The sequence below is a fragment of the Equus asinus genome, chromosome 5, assembly GCF_041296235.1.
Source record: "Equus asinus isolate D_3611 breed Donkey chromosome 5, EquAss-T2T_v2, whole genome shotgun sequence".
Classification (NCBI taxonomy): domain Eukaryota; kingdom Metazoa; phylum Chordata; class Mammalia; order Perissodactyla; family Equidae; genus Equus; species Equus asinus.
This window is the reverse complement of record NC_091794.1, coordinates 76,058,015-76,072,408: the sequence shown is the minus strand read 5'-3', so window position 1 is coordinate 76,072,408 and position 14,394 is coordinate 76,058,015. Positions and strand designations below refer to the sequence as shown.

The 14,394-nt window shown below is 52.4% G+C and overlaps 1 long non-coding RNA gene across 1 annotated transcript in view; it reads left to right on the top strand.

Moving 5' to 3' along the window:
* LOC139045315 (uncharacterized) overlaps window positions 1-14,394 on the top strand; it is a 78,660-nt gene that overhangs the window by 18,892 nt on the left and 45,374 nt on the right. The window lies entirely within an intron of this gene.

Sequence of the window (14,394 nt, the reverse complement as noted above, 5' to 3'; positions counted from 1 at the left end):
CACCGGAATCTTCTGTCCAGACACATCTTATGCAGAAAAGCAGTGGAGACTGGCCCTGCTTTTATTGAAGGAGGCGTGTGTGTGTGCACGTGTGTGTGCATATCTGTGTGACACACGACTATGTACTTGGGCTTGAGTTTTGAAGCTCCAGCCACTCAGGTTCCCTCTCTGCTCCAGAGCGGCCCCTGGAGATTTTCATAGAGCCTTTGGGGCCCTACTCGTCCAAGGAAGGCGAGCCCCACAAACCCCCACGAGGCTGCCTGTGTGCTGGGCCTGGTGTGGGGCCCAGGGAAAGGGCGGTTGAAGAGGGGGTAGCACACTGGCTTTGAAGTCATGTCCATCTGGCTTCCTATCCCTATCGTGTTTCCTTCTGGCTGTGTGGTCCCAGGCAAGCCACTTAACCTGTGAAGCCTTGGTTTCCTAATCTGTCAAATGGGGTAACAATAGTATCTACCTCCACACGTGCTTGTGAAGAGGGAATGCAATCATGTCTTGAAGGCCCTGAAGGCCTGGCATGTAATAGATGGATGCCTCCAGGTGGAATGAGGCTGCGGGGTGGGGGGTGGGGGGATGCTCCACCAGCTGGGATGCTGGACCCCGAGTCTGGGAGGCTGAGGCTCAGGAACTAATTGTCACAACAGTTGTTCCTGATGCACGGCGGCTCCGTGCTCTCCCCGCCAAGCCTGTGGTTCTGCGGTGGGGAATCAGGCAGGGCTTTGGTGGCAGCTGCAGTGGCCGAGGGCTGGGAGGGGTTTCCAGGCTTGTCCTTTGCCAGGGACTTTGGGGAGGAGAGGCTTTCAGAGCCCAGGGAGGGAGCGGGGAGGTGGGGTCCCTAGTTCACATCAGCCTCTGCCTCGGAGCTCACCCGGCCCCCTGCTTGGAGACCATGCAGCTTGTCCAGATGTGGGAGAGGAATTGGCCCCACAGCTCAGCAGTTGGGGGTCTGAGTTCTAGTCCTGACTCAAGCACCAGCTCTGTGAGTGAACCACGGTGTCACTCTCTGGCTCCAGGCCCACTTTTCTCATCTGTCACCGTGTGTGTGTGTGTGTGTGTGTGTGTGTGTGTGCGCGCGCGTATTGGATTCATTTGTTCATTCAGCAGTATTAATTGAGCACCTGTTATGCGCTGGCTGCTGGGACGTAGTGATGAAGGATGGAGACAAGGTCCTAGCCCTCGTAGAGCTTACGCTGTAATGGGAGAGATGCGCAAATGAGTAGTTAGCACTGTGGTGAATGCTGAAGTGGAGAGGTGCAGGGTACACTAAGACTGACTGGCAATGGTGGGGGAGAGTCAGAGGAGGTGTTCCAGAGAAAGTGACATGTGGGAGTGGGTTATGCAGAGGGAAGGAAGGGGTGTGTGCACAAGGGCAGGAGAACACTCTAGGCAGAGGAAACAGTATGTACAAAGGTCCTGGGGCAGAGAGAGCAAATGATCTACAAGGACCATTTCAGCTCTGCCTCCTGAGGGTCCTTGACACCCTCGCATCTCAGTTGGCCCATGAGAAGTGCCTCTCACAGTAGATGGGATGCTCAGGCCCTCCTTTATTCTGTTCTCTGGGCCCCAAAGAGTCACAAGGGGGCAGGGAGGAAGCTGGAGAAGGGAATTCCACTCCCCCTTCAAGCCTCATGGAGGTGCTCCTCGTGTCTCAGGCTCTCCTCCCATTTCCTCACTCACACAAGGGTGGATGAGGCTGGGATTGTCTTATTTCTCATTTCTTCTCCTCTCCTGGCTCTTTGCCCCTGTGTTCTATCACTGTCTGTTGGGATAAGAAAAACCTAGAGGTTTTTTTTTTTTTTTTCCTGTGATCTGTGTCAAATTGCTTCATTCCCAATGCAGGTGACCCAAATGGGGTGTGTGTGTGTGAGTGTGTGCGTGTGTCTTCCATGAAGTCATGGCCTCCACCAGGCCCTAGGGAAATCCTACCCCATTCTGAGAGTTGATGGGGAGACACTGGCAAAGGCTGGGGTGGTGGGAGGCAGTGACAAGAGCGGGTGGTGGTCACAGTCAGGGGCCTGCTAGGCTTTGGGGCCAGCATGTGGATGGCAGCAGTGGGGGATGGGGGGTGGGGAGGCGCTCTCCACCTTGAAGTTCCCCTTGGCCAGGCACGGCTGAGTTTGCTCAGGGCTCAGCTGGGAGAGGGGCAGGGGGTTGTCTTTGGCTGGCTGGTTACAAGGTGCTGCTGTTGGGGCCCTGGAGTCAGACACTGAGGGTAGATTGCTCTAGCAGACCCCTGATGGCAACTGAGGGATGGGGGGCTGTTGCCAGAAGCCCCACGGAATGTTGTATGTGGCCATGGAGGCGGAGCAGGGTGGAGTGCAGCCTCAGGCCAGTCTCCTGATGAGTCATGGCTGTAGGGAGCTTGTGGGGAGGCTGAAGGGCAGAGAGGAATCTGTGAACGAACACAGCCTGTCACCATCTGCCAAAGTCTCTGGAGGGAGGATCTGGGTGGGAGATGGCCCACGCATCTGCGTTTAGGGACCTCCCAGGGACTTGTCTGAGATGGACGTCTGAAAGAGTTGTCAGAGCCTTTGAGGTTGGGGAGCTGGAGGACCTGGCCTCCACCAGCCTGATGGGGGCTGTGCCGGTTCCGAGCACACTGTGTGGAGGTGATGAGGGGCGCTTCCTCCAAGCCGCCTGAGTCTGTGCTCCGTTGCCGGCTGTGTTATTTCAGCCCTTGCAGGTCTGGGCAGCCCAACTCAGCACAGATCCGTTCGACTCAGCAGGCCCGCTCGGCTCAGCCACGTACACCTCCTCTAACCGGGGCGCCACCCAGCTCTGCTTGACGGAACTCGACTCAGGATGACCCGGCTCCACAAGGCTCAGAAACTCAGCACGAAGTCTCTTCCTTCTACCCAACTCAAGGAAGCCCTGTTTAATCCAGCCTTGCTCTGGCGGGTCCATCCCAACCTACTATATGTGACCCAGTTCAACTTAGCTCAAACCCAATTTAACTTCACTCGACCTACCCCACATCTGTTCAGCTAGTGCCTAGACTCAGTTCAGCACAAAATACTTTTTCAGCACAAATTACACTTTCAACTTGACTCAACTCACGCCCTCTCCCGTCAGCTCAACCGGACTTAAATCAACACAACCCAACCCGCTACAGCCCCAGGTGTCTCAGCCCCCACCCCGCCAGCTGCGGCACCACCAGCCCTGCGCTGCCCGGCTTGTTCCGGCCCACTCCAAGCAACTCGGTCCAACCGGAATCAACCCCGTCTGACTCAATCTGGCTCAACTCAAGTTTTCTGGATTTGATCTACTTTATCTCAATCCTTCAGTAACTTTCCTTAGAATATGACCTCGCTCAGGGCAGAGATCTTTGTTTTATTCACCCGTGTGTCCTAAATGCATAAAACAGTGCTTGCTCCATAGTAGGTCCTCAGTAAATATTTGTGAAATGAGTTCCTGAACGAACCCTTCCTGGCCCAAGTTAAACCAATTCTGTTTAACTCAACTTTTTGGTCTTAGTTTGATTTGATTTTTTTTTAATTAAAAAAACTTTTTTTATTATGTTTTAAGTTTGATTTGATTCTACAGCCTCTTGTATCAACCATCCAACTTATGAAAATTTCATATATTAATTCAGCTATGTGCCGGGAAGGATTCTGGTGCCATGAGTATTGTGGTGAAAAGGCTGGCAGAGTCTCTGCCCTTGAGCTTACATTAGGGGGAGAGACAGAAATAAAATAAAAACGTATAAACACGTATACCTGTGGATGTGTGGGTTATAGCATTAGGCAGTGAAGACAAATACAGCAGGGGAGAGGGGTAGAGAATGATGGGGGTGGAGCAGTGGTGCTGGTGGCCATGCAGAAACATGGTCGTCACAGAGAACCTCTCTGAGGAGATGACGTTTGAGCAGAGACCTGAACAAAGTGAAGGAGCAAGGCTTTTGGTTACCTGGGGCAAGCGTTTTCCTGGAACAGGATATAGCAGGAGCAAAGGCCCTGAGGCAGGAAGGAACTAGGTTAGTTCAAGGGATGGGAAAGCCAGTGTGGCTAGAACAGTGTGAGATCCCAGAGACTTGTTTGAAGTCGGTCTTTCCTGCTAGTCTGTTAGCTTTGAGAGGGTCGGGACTGTCTTGTACACGGCCACATTCGCTGCGTCTGGCACAGGCTGACACACAGTGGGCACTTAAAAACAATTTTTTGAATGAAGGGATTCGACTGAGCATAACACAAATGGATGTAACCCTAGTTGGCGTATTTAACTCAGTGTGCTTTAATTCAGCTCGACTTTGACAAGACTTTTCTGGATCTCGTAACCTCTGGAAAAAAGGCTGCAATTCTGTGATTTGAAGAGTACAAGGTCCTTTTGAGTTTCCCAAGCCTCAGTGAACTGATCTGTTACTGGAGGTAGTGACACCCGCCTGGCCTCCTTCATGGGTGCTGCGGGGCTCAGGGAGACTGAGTGTGAAAGTGCTTTGTAGACGATGAAAAGCTAGGCTGACCTTCCTGTCCTGGGAGGTGTGAGAGGGGAGGGAGGGCAGATGGTGTGATCTCTAAGGCCCCTGTGTTCAGGACGTTCCACAGATCTGTGGTTCTGTGAGAGCAGCTAAGACCCAGATCTGAGCAAGCCGCACCCCATCCCCCAGTTGCAACCCCCCCAGGGATGCCCAGCGGATGAGAGACAGGTTCCGAGTCCTCACTGCGGCCCCGCGCCCGCGCAGCCTCCTCCCTTCCCGCGGTCTCCCCTGACATGCGCCCTGCTCTGTGTCCCTCCACAGGCCTCCCTGTTGCCCGCGGGTCTCTGCACCTGAGGTCCCCTCTACCCAGACTCCAATGCCTTTCTACTTTTTCTCTTTTAAATCTCCAGTAGGTCCAGCAAGTTCGGCGAGTGGCCTCTCTCCACGTGGCCACTCATCGTTCTCCTCTGTCCTGCCGGGCCCTGCTCTGGTTTGTTGTGTGTATGATTTTCCTTGGAAATGCTCGTTTCTTTGAAAAATGTGTGTTCTTGTTCTTTGTGTATGTTTTCAATTTATATAAATGGTATTTTGCTTTTGAGCACCTCTGTTTCTTATTTTTTTCCCACTTGCCACATGCTGTTCAGCCCTATCCATGTCACTGTGCGTCCCTCCGGAGTCTGGCGCGTCGCCTCTGACTGCACGTGCACTGTGCACATAGCTGTGTGTCTCTTACCCCCGCCTCCGCACACCTTGCTCCTCAGCCCCACGAACAGTGCCCCAGAGAGCCTTCCGGGACCTCTCCCTCAGGGACCAGGCGCGAACTTCTTTGTGGTGAGTACCCACGAGGAGTATTGCTCAGAGGGCTCGTACCTGGATTTAAAGTTCCCTTAGTCCTGCCTGATGGTCCCCCGGAGCTGCACGAGCCCTCGTTTCCCTAAGTCTCTGCCAGCACTTGGTATCCTTCCACTCTTGCGTTTACAGTCTGATGGGTGTAAAATGGTACCGTATAGTTTTAATTTGCATATCTGATGACGAGTGAGGTTGAGGGTCCCTCCTATCCTTGTTTGTCCTTTTGGCTGTCCCCCTCCCTCTTTATCTGGGTGCAGTCCTGCTGGTCCTTGAGTCTCAGCTCAGGCACCCCTCCCCGGGGAAGCCTTCCCTGACTGCTCCCCCTCACTGTGTTTCCTGCCTCCCCTTTGTTCTCTTCATCCCCTGCACTTAACATTGTACCAGAACTTATCCTATTGTGAGTCAGTGTCTGTCTCTCCCACTAGACAGCAGGGTCCTTGAGGGTCGCATCCGGGTCTAATTCATCTCTGTGTCTCTGGCACTTGCGCTAGGCCTGGTCCAATGAAAGTGCCAGGGGATGTTTGACGACCGACTGACAGAGAGAGTCAGTGTTGCGGTTTTGAAGGGTTGAGAGGTCATGCTGGCAGGGGGCAGTGTGACCCAGGCAGAGGGCTGGGAGATTGAAAGCTGGAAGGACGAGGGAGAAGCAGAGGAGACTGTAAAGCTAGATTTAGAGTTTATAGGCTGAGCCACAGGCCTGAGACCCAGCTGGAAAGTCGCCCCAGCCTGGGGCTTTTCTTTGCTGTCTCTCGTTGGAGGGGCCCGCCCTGGGGTGGTCAGTGGAGGCCGAGCATGGAGACGTAACCAGGAGCAGGAGAGGACCAGCGCCCCCCACACCTGGTAGTTCCTGCTTTCCTCTCCAGTGCTGACTGGTTATCAGTCTCCACCTCATTTAACCCTGGTTTGCGCTTTCTCTTACCCGCTGCCCAAACTTTAGTCCAAGATGCATCTTCCTAACTGTCTCTTAGCCTTTATCTTGGGGCCAGAAGCCGATGGGGCTGTCGGCAGGGCCTTGGGCTTCAGGCCAGTCTCTCATCAAAAGCCCTCGCAGTTACTTGCAGCTGCCACTGCGGCTGCTTCGGCTGAAGGATCCTCCCCGTGGCAGCCCACGGCCCCAGCCTGTGGTGAGGTAATTCCCCGCCAGTCTGCTCCCTTTTCTTCAGCGCCCTTCTTTTCCTTCCACTTGGTTTGGCAGAGGCTGAAAGGCAGAAGATTATAGGCATGCAGTACAACCCCACAAACCAGCGTGAAACCCCATGGTTGTCTTTTTCCACCCTCTGCCTCTACTTAGTTTTTCCTTTCTCTGAGGAACTGGGCTCCCATCACCTCCTCCTGCCCCAGGATCAATCACTTGGCAGGGAGTCGTGGGAAATAAATTTGCATTCAATCATGCCTATGGCAACCATCATCAGCAGGGCCTGTGTTCCTGTCCTGGAGCCCAGACTCCATTCTGTTTAAAAGGCTTGGGGTTTACAAAACTAAGTGGACTAGAACATAACTTTTAATAACACATTTGAACAGAATTTAATGAGGTTTTATGACAGAACTATAAAGTGGTTTTTCTGCAAGGACTATTATTAATCATAAGAATAATCATAGCAGTCTATCTCATTTGCCCAGCATGTTCCAATATTCAAAACATTTTCACATTAGTCATCCCGTTTGACACTCAACTTCCCTGGGAGGTCAACAGAGCTGGCGTTATCGTCCTTGTAGCTCAGAACTGTGTTTCGCAAACATTCACGTGCATGCGGATCAGCCGGGCATCTTGTTAAACTGCAGATCCTGGTGCAGTAGGTCTGGGGCCGGCCTGAGATTCTGCATTTCTAATAAGCTCCCAGGTGAGGCACATGCAATAGATCCATGGAGCACCCTTGAGTAATGGGGATGAGTAACTCAAAGTGTGCATAGATAAGTGGTGGCAGAGCCAGAATTCATTCCCTCTTTCCTTCTTATTTTTCTTTCTTCCTTCAACAAATACCAACCAAGTGCTTCCTATGTGCTCAACGTGGTTCTAGGTGCAGGAAGGAGTGATGTTGACAATACTTAACAACAGGCACAAGTGCTGGCCAATCAGGTCATCGGATCACAGCTATGGCGCTGGGCGTTAATGCGTCAGTGCTGGATGGAGGCAAGAGCAGAGGGTCTCAGGGAAGAGTATGGGTGGCTGAGGAATTGGAGGATATTCATGGGGGCTCAGTACAGAAGCCACCCCATCTTCAGGACCAGTTATATCAGAGCCCTGGGCTGTTATACAGAGAAGTGTTAGGCAGAGCTTCTGGCCTTGATGAGCTCACAGTGCTTTGGCAGAGACAGACATGGATCCGCGAGGCCAGCGGAGCATCGTGGTAGCGTTTGTAAACTCCATGGGGACAGGCCATGGCATTCATTTGTCCCTTCACTCTTGTATCCCCAGTCCTTGGGCTGTGTCTGGTGCATAGTACACTCCATAAGTAACTTTTTCAGGGAATGCATGACTGAACAGGACACAGGGCGCCCAAATGAAGGAGTGGTCACTTCTCCCTGGGGTGCAATGAGGTGAGAGGGAGCTGTCAAGGAAGGCTTCCCAGAGGAGGTGATGTTGGAGCCATGTCTTAAAGATCCGTGGGTGTTTGCCAGGCAGATGGTGAGGGGGAGTGGGCAGGTCTGGAGCAGGGGCTTCTGCTTGACCCCACAGCTGCCCTAATGCGGGGAACCAGCAATTCTGTCCCAGATTCAGGATGCTGGGCCACTCCCCTGAAGCTCTCCACTGGTCCAAGGTGCCTGGGCCATTTGGAGGTAGCATCTGGGTTTTCCCAGCTTCCTAGGAAGTCCGCCCTCCAGGAGACGATGGGGCCCCTCCTGGAGGATGACTCAGTCTGCAGGCTCAGACCCAGGAGGGACCTCCCCAGTGTTGGAGGCTGGGGCCTCAGCGATGAATCAGATGGCTCTTCAAGACCTCCCGGCAAGCTCTCCCCAATTTAGTCTCCGGCTACCTGACTCCCCTGCATGACAGTGCGGGCCTCCTGCGTGCCCTCTGCCTCTGCGCTTGACCCCACAGTGTTGGGCCCCGGCTCCTACTGCCTTCTCTCCCCCTGCTCCTCCTTTACAGCCTGAATAATATTATTTAAATAATAATGTAGCAGATTATGTAATAACATAATAATTTAATATATTAAGAGGGTTTCAAAGCCTCCTTTTCTATGGGAGCCAGAGCAGGTGTCATAACTTCCATTTTATGGATGTGGAAACTGAGGCTTTGTCTCAAAGAGAGAGTCTTTGACCAAGGATGTGAGGAGAATCAGAACTCAAACTCTGGACTCTGATTCTGGGCCCAGTGACCTGCCTAGGAGACAACCTTTTAATCAATCAATCAGTCAATCAACAGATTTTTCTTGACTGCTGTGCGCCAGGCTCTGTTCTGGCTTTGGGGCTTCATCAGTGAACAACAGAGACAGACTCTCTGTCCTTGGGGAACTTTCCCTTTAGTGGGGAGAGACAGACAATTGCAAAGATGAGATAGAGTGTGGCAGATGAGGATCTTATGGATGAAAATAGAGCTGGCAAGGGGATGGGGAGCACGAGGGGCTGTTGAAGTGGAGTGGCGAGGGAGTGCCTCCCCGAGAGGATGGCTGAACAGAGGCTTGAAGGAGGTGGTGGAGCAGGCCTTGCAGACACCTGGAGGAAGGACGTTCCAGGCAGAGGGCAGAGCAAAGGGCCTGGGGTGGAACTGCGCCAAAGCCCTCCTGTGTCCCAAAGCCTCCGGATGGAGCTCCTTTGATGGGCTCTGCTCTTCTCAGCCCTGCAAGATTCTTTGCTCATCTGCTCTCTCCATCTCCCCACGGGGCTCCCAGACTGTGGCCTTGATAAGTGAGGACCCTGGGAGTCCCTGCAGCTGCTGGAGTGGGTGGTGACAAGGCAGAGAGGCCCTGAGAGCCCGCGTGCTGGGACACTCGCTCTCCCGCTGCTCTGCGGCCCGGCCTGCCGGCCACTGCCCTGGAACATGTCCCTTGAGCAGCGGTAGTCGTATCGAAAGGTTGATCTCCCCATTAGGAGGGATTTGTCTGCACGAGCTGGGGCTTAGTGGCCTAAGCCATGGGTCTGAAGGCTCAGACAGGTTCAGGGCCTGGAGGAGCTGACTCAGGCCTGGCTCCCCCGGGAATCAAGGAAAGGCGGCCAGCTGAGACCCCCGGGCCAGCGTCAGGAGGAATTGCTTGGCATCTCCAGGGGCACCACCAAAGCCACTGCTGTTCCCACTGTTCTTCCTGGGATCCAGGAGCAGCCCCGATGCCCTAACCTGGCCTGCCAAAAGCTGAGCGAGGCCTCAGGGCTCCGCTGGGCAACAGGCATCTCATTCTGCACTTGTCCCTGAGACACTCTGTCCTTCTTTCTCTGCAGCTCTGGGTACCATCAGCCCACCGGGATGTCCCCAGCTTTCTCCAGACTGCTCTCCTGAGGCCCAGCAGTCTAACTGGTGTCTCCACGGGATGTCCCATAAACCTCTCCAACTGAATGCATCCAAAATGGGACTCCCGCCTTCCCCCCAAAGCTGCCCGTGTCAATCGTAGCTCACTCTCACCATTTCACACTTTATGGAGGATCAACTCAAATATTTTTTAACAGGCTTGTGAGTAGGGTCCGATTACAGACCCATTTTACAGACAATGAAACTGAGGAAGGGGGAGCTTCTATCACATAACACTGTACCGCTTTACTGAGTCAACTCCCTCTCCAAAATCTATGTGAAGGGCTCCACATCCCGCCATCTCCCCTGCCAGGACCCCGTTTGGGCCATGTCCCTGCTCCAACAGTCTCCACTCTCCTTGTTTCTAGTGTCTTCTCCCCAGAGAAGCCCGAGTGATGGTTAAGAAAATAGAGAGTTGATTGTATCATTTTCTACGGTTCCGAACTCCTTACCATGACCCATCAGCCAGGTCCAGAATGGCCAGGGACCCCTCCCGCTTGTCCTCCGGCCCTCACTCCGCTCACACCGCCACACTGCTTGCATTCGGTTCCTTCTTCCTTCGATATGGGCGCTGTGCCCGCGATGGCGAGCTCCTCCCGGCTCCAGCCTGCCGACAGCTGCTTCCTCTGCTAGGAAGGCTCCCCATGGCCGGGTGACTCCCTTTCTTCAGGTTTCAGTTTGTGTCACCTCCTCAGGAAGCCTTCTTTGGCTTTTCTTTCAGGTCACACCATCCTGTCACATGCTCTCCTGGCTCCCTGATCTTCATGTTGATGACATCTGGGTAGGCTGCGATTAGCTAATTATTTGGGTCCTTACTGTTGAGCACATGGCTTCTGCATGGGGTCCTGAGGCCCGCGGGGCAGGGGCTGGGTCTGTGGGGCTCCAGCTGTATCCCTCACACAGCGCCTGACGCACAGCGGGCTCCCAGCAAGTGCTGGAGAAGGTGGGAATGACACCCAGCCTTTCTTTTCACTTCATCCCTGTAAGTACTTTCCTTGTTTCCCCTCACATCGCCACACTCATTCTGGCCTCTGTGCCTCTGCCCTCTCTGGTGCTACAGCCTGATGCCTGCCTACTTGTCTTCACTCACCACAACCTACTGGTCCTACAAGGCTCCACTCGGGCCTCCACTTCTCCAGGAGGCCTTCTTTCTGCATGTGAACAGGCTGAGTCTCTCTTGTTCTTCTCGCCGTGCTGTTTTTCCTTCAGTCCTGCCTGGGCAAGCATCCTTGACCAGAGTCTTTCCAGGCAGGGACCGAGTCCTCTTCCAGTGCCCTCCCCAGTGGGCGGTGCAGGCCTGGGCAGAGGGAAATGCACGTAGAGGTGCACTAAGTCAGACGGCAGCCGCAGCCTGCGTCTCTTCTTTTCCTGGTCCCTAGGTTCTGCTGGGAGGTGAACCCTCCCTTCCTCCCCTCCCCTACGCTACAACCTGAGCGCAGCTTCTTACCCACCAGGTCCTATGAGTAATTTGATGGTGAGAAACCAGAGGCCGTGGAAAAAGCAAGGGTTTTGGAGTCAGACAAATCTAGACTAAAATCCTATTTCTGTTAAGTTGAACCACATGAAATTGCCATTTCTCGGCCAGAAACCATTGAATAGCAACAGTTTCACGTGGCTCGATTTAATACGTACTCTCAGGCAGCTGCTCTGATCCCTTTTAGACTTAATTTCTTCATCTGTGAAATGGGAGTGGAGCCTCACTTACAGAGTCGGGGAGACGAGAAAAATGGCATTGTGCATGAAAGCTGGAGTCCTGGAGCCGTGTTTGAAGCCTGGATCTGCCATCTTATTGAGGTTCCTATTTGCAAACAAGGTGCCTTACAGCTAGTTTAAGCAGAGCAGGAATTTACTATGGGTTGTCGGCTGGCTCACAGAATCTGAGGGCCCAGGAATGAGGCCTGAGTAAACGTGGGGCATTTTTAGTGCAAACACTACTGCCCCTCACTCAGGTGGTGTGCCGTTCAGGGCTGGATGCTAGCGGCTCTGTCACTGCTCTTCCCAAAGAACTGGATGCCTCTGCCGTTGCCCTGGCCACCAGATCGATCCCCTCACCTGGCTGCCTCCTTCTTTTGAATCCAGGTTTCACGTAGGTGTGTCTGATTGACGGCTCTGGGCCACGTGTCTGAACCCGAGGTGCAAAGGGGTCTGAGGATGAGATTTTTCTAGCTTCTCCGCAGAGAATGTGGGACTCATCATGCAGGAAATCATCAAAGTGTAGGGAGGGCATTCAACAGTGGCAGCTGTGTGCTCCTGCCTCTTACTAGCTGTGTGATCTCGGGCAAGTGCCTTATCCTCTCTGAGCCTCAGTTTTCTCATCTGCAAAATTGGGATAATAGAAGTATCTGTTTCATAGGGTTGTTGTGAGGATTAAATGCACTGATTTGTGAAAAGGCCCTTAGAAGAGAACCTGGCATACAGTATGCTCTTACTAGATGCTAGCTGTAGTTATTTTTATATTATTATTAACGGATTTGAGACTTCTTGGCACAAAACCTAGCACAGAGAAGATGCTCTTTAAATGTTTGTTGAATAGAAATCCTGGGCTGAGATGTTAGTGTTCAGAATTTCTCTTGGCCAGCCCAGAGTACTGCAGAGTTCGGCCCAGGGGTCTGCTGGAACTGACCTGTATCTGCAGAGTGTTAACTTTTCAGGAGTTTCGTGAGCTGGTTCACAGCACTTGAAATCTGCCACGGATTTCAATTTACACCACGGAAATTGGCAAAGGCTACAAATGAAGGCTCCCTTCTTCCGAGATATGGCAACTTCATATGGTTAAACATGTGCCAGCCCACCACAGGCTAGGACACAGGGTACGCAGTATATAAAGTGCCGAGCACTGTGCATCTGTCTTGGTCCTTTTGCATGTGGTTCTTCTCCCCAGTGAGCAAATTCTTAGCCTCAACTCTATTTTCTGGGTGTCGGGATAGATAGGTGAACTCCCGGATTCATGGCTTTCTCATGTTCCCCTGGGTGGATAGCTCTTCTGCACTGATGAGTTCCTACCAGACAGAGAGTCCTTTGAGGATAGCCCCAGCGCCCAGCACAAGGTTAGCACATCATAGTTCAGGGGACATTTGAAGAATGGCTAAGTGGACGAGATCTCTGGAGCTAGACCCCTTTCCCTTCCCCACACTGCTTCACAACATTCTCTCTCCTTTCCTGATGCCCTCAGAAAGGCGTCGCCACTCCTGTTTTCCTTCTTCATGCCTTTCTACCATGTGGATCACATAAGAAAGGAGTGCGGTGGAGGCTGGCGAGGGGGCAGGGCCACTCCAATGTTGGTGAACCTCCGAGAGGGGTGGGGAGGCTGCCTCCTGCTTTGGAAACATTCCTCCGATTGCTCTGCACAGCTCAGCAGGCTGCCCTGGCTTAGGATGAAAAGGAGGGAGAGGCAAACACCCTTCATTTTAATTAAAGCCAACTTTACATTGTTATTCCATTTGCCTGTGTTATTGCACGAGCTTACAATAAAGTTATATGGCCCCCCCAGGGCGGCTTGAGCTGCGTGATAGAATGTGTCCAAGTTCAGCGCTCCAGGACTGTGCTTGGCGGCTCTGCAGGGGAAACCAGAGCCAGTGCCAGGTCCTCTCTGGGGCTCCGAGCCATTGTTCAGGCTCAGATCTGTTAGCAGTGCCTGTATTTAGATTCCATTCATTTGAAAAACATTTATCAAATACTTTCCACGTGCCCAGCGTGAACTAGGTGCCTAGTCTACTCCTGGCACGTTGCTGCACACCCCCAGGAGTACACATACTCTGGTCTCCAGGACCTGGCCCTGACCAATCTCTCTCCAGCAACACGGAGCTCCAGGTGGTCACCCGCCACCCCTACCCCAAATGCTCATTCTGGTCTTTCCTTTTTCGCTCTAAGGAGGCATCAGTGGGTGAGCTAAGCAATCCCTCACATTCAGCAGTTGCCTAGGCCCCTTCATATCTGACATCTCTTTGTGGTTCTCACAGCACTCCATCCAGATGCTGCCTGCTCTTCAAGACTCGGTGCAAATGCCATCTCCGCCTTGCTCACACCTTTCCCTGGACCCCTTTGATCCTCTCTTGGCCCACTTTTCATGGATCTCATCTCAAGTTTCTAAACTTTTAAAATGAAAGTTTATTTTACATACAATGAAATGTACAGATCTTAAGTGTGATTGAATGAGTTTTGACAGATGCGTAAGTCTATGTAACCACTACCCAAAGCAAGACACAGGACATTTCCAACACCCAGAAAGCGCCCTCATGACTCTTTCCAGTCAATTCCCCTCCCAGAGGCAACCGGTGTTCTGACTTCGAACACCGTAGATGAGTTTTTGCCTGTCTTTAACTCCATATAAATGGAGCCCAACAGGATGTATTCTTTTGTGCCTGGTTTCTTTTGCTCAGCATGTTTTTGAGCGTCATCCATGTCGTAGGTGGATTAGTGGTTTGTTCTTTGTGATTGCTGAGTTGTATTGCATTGTATGGATATACCACTTTTTGTTTATTCACTTATTTGGGTTGTTTATGGTTCGAGGCCATTATGAATAAAGCTGCTATAAATGTCTGTTGTATAAGAGAAACGGGCCTATGTCTTCATTTCTCTCGGGTAAATGCCTCAGAGTGGAATTGCCAGGTCGTGGAGTAGATGCATTTTTAACTTTATGTGAAACTGCCAAAGAGTTTTCCAACACAGTTGTACCGTTTCACAGTCTAGCCAG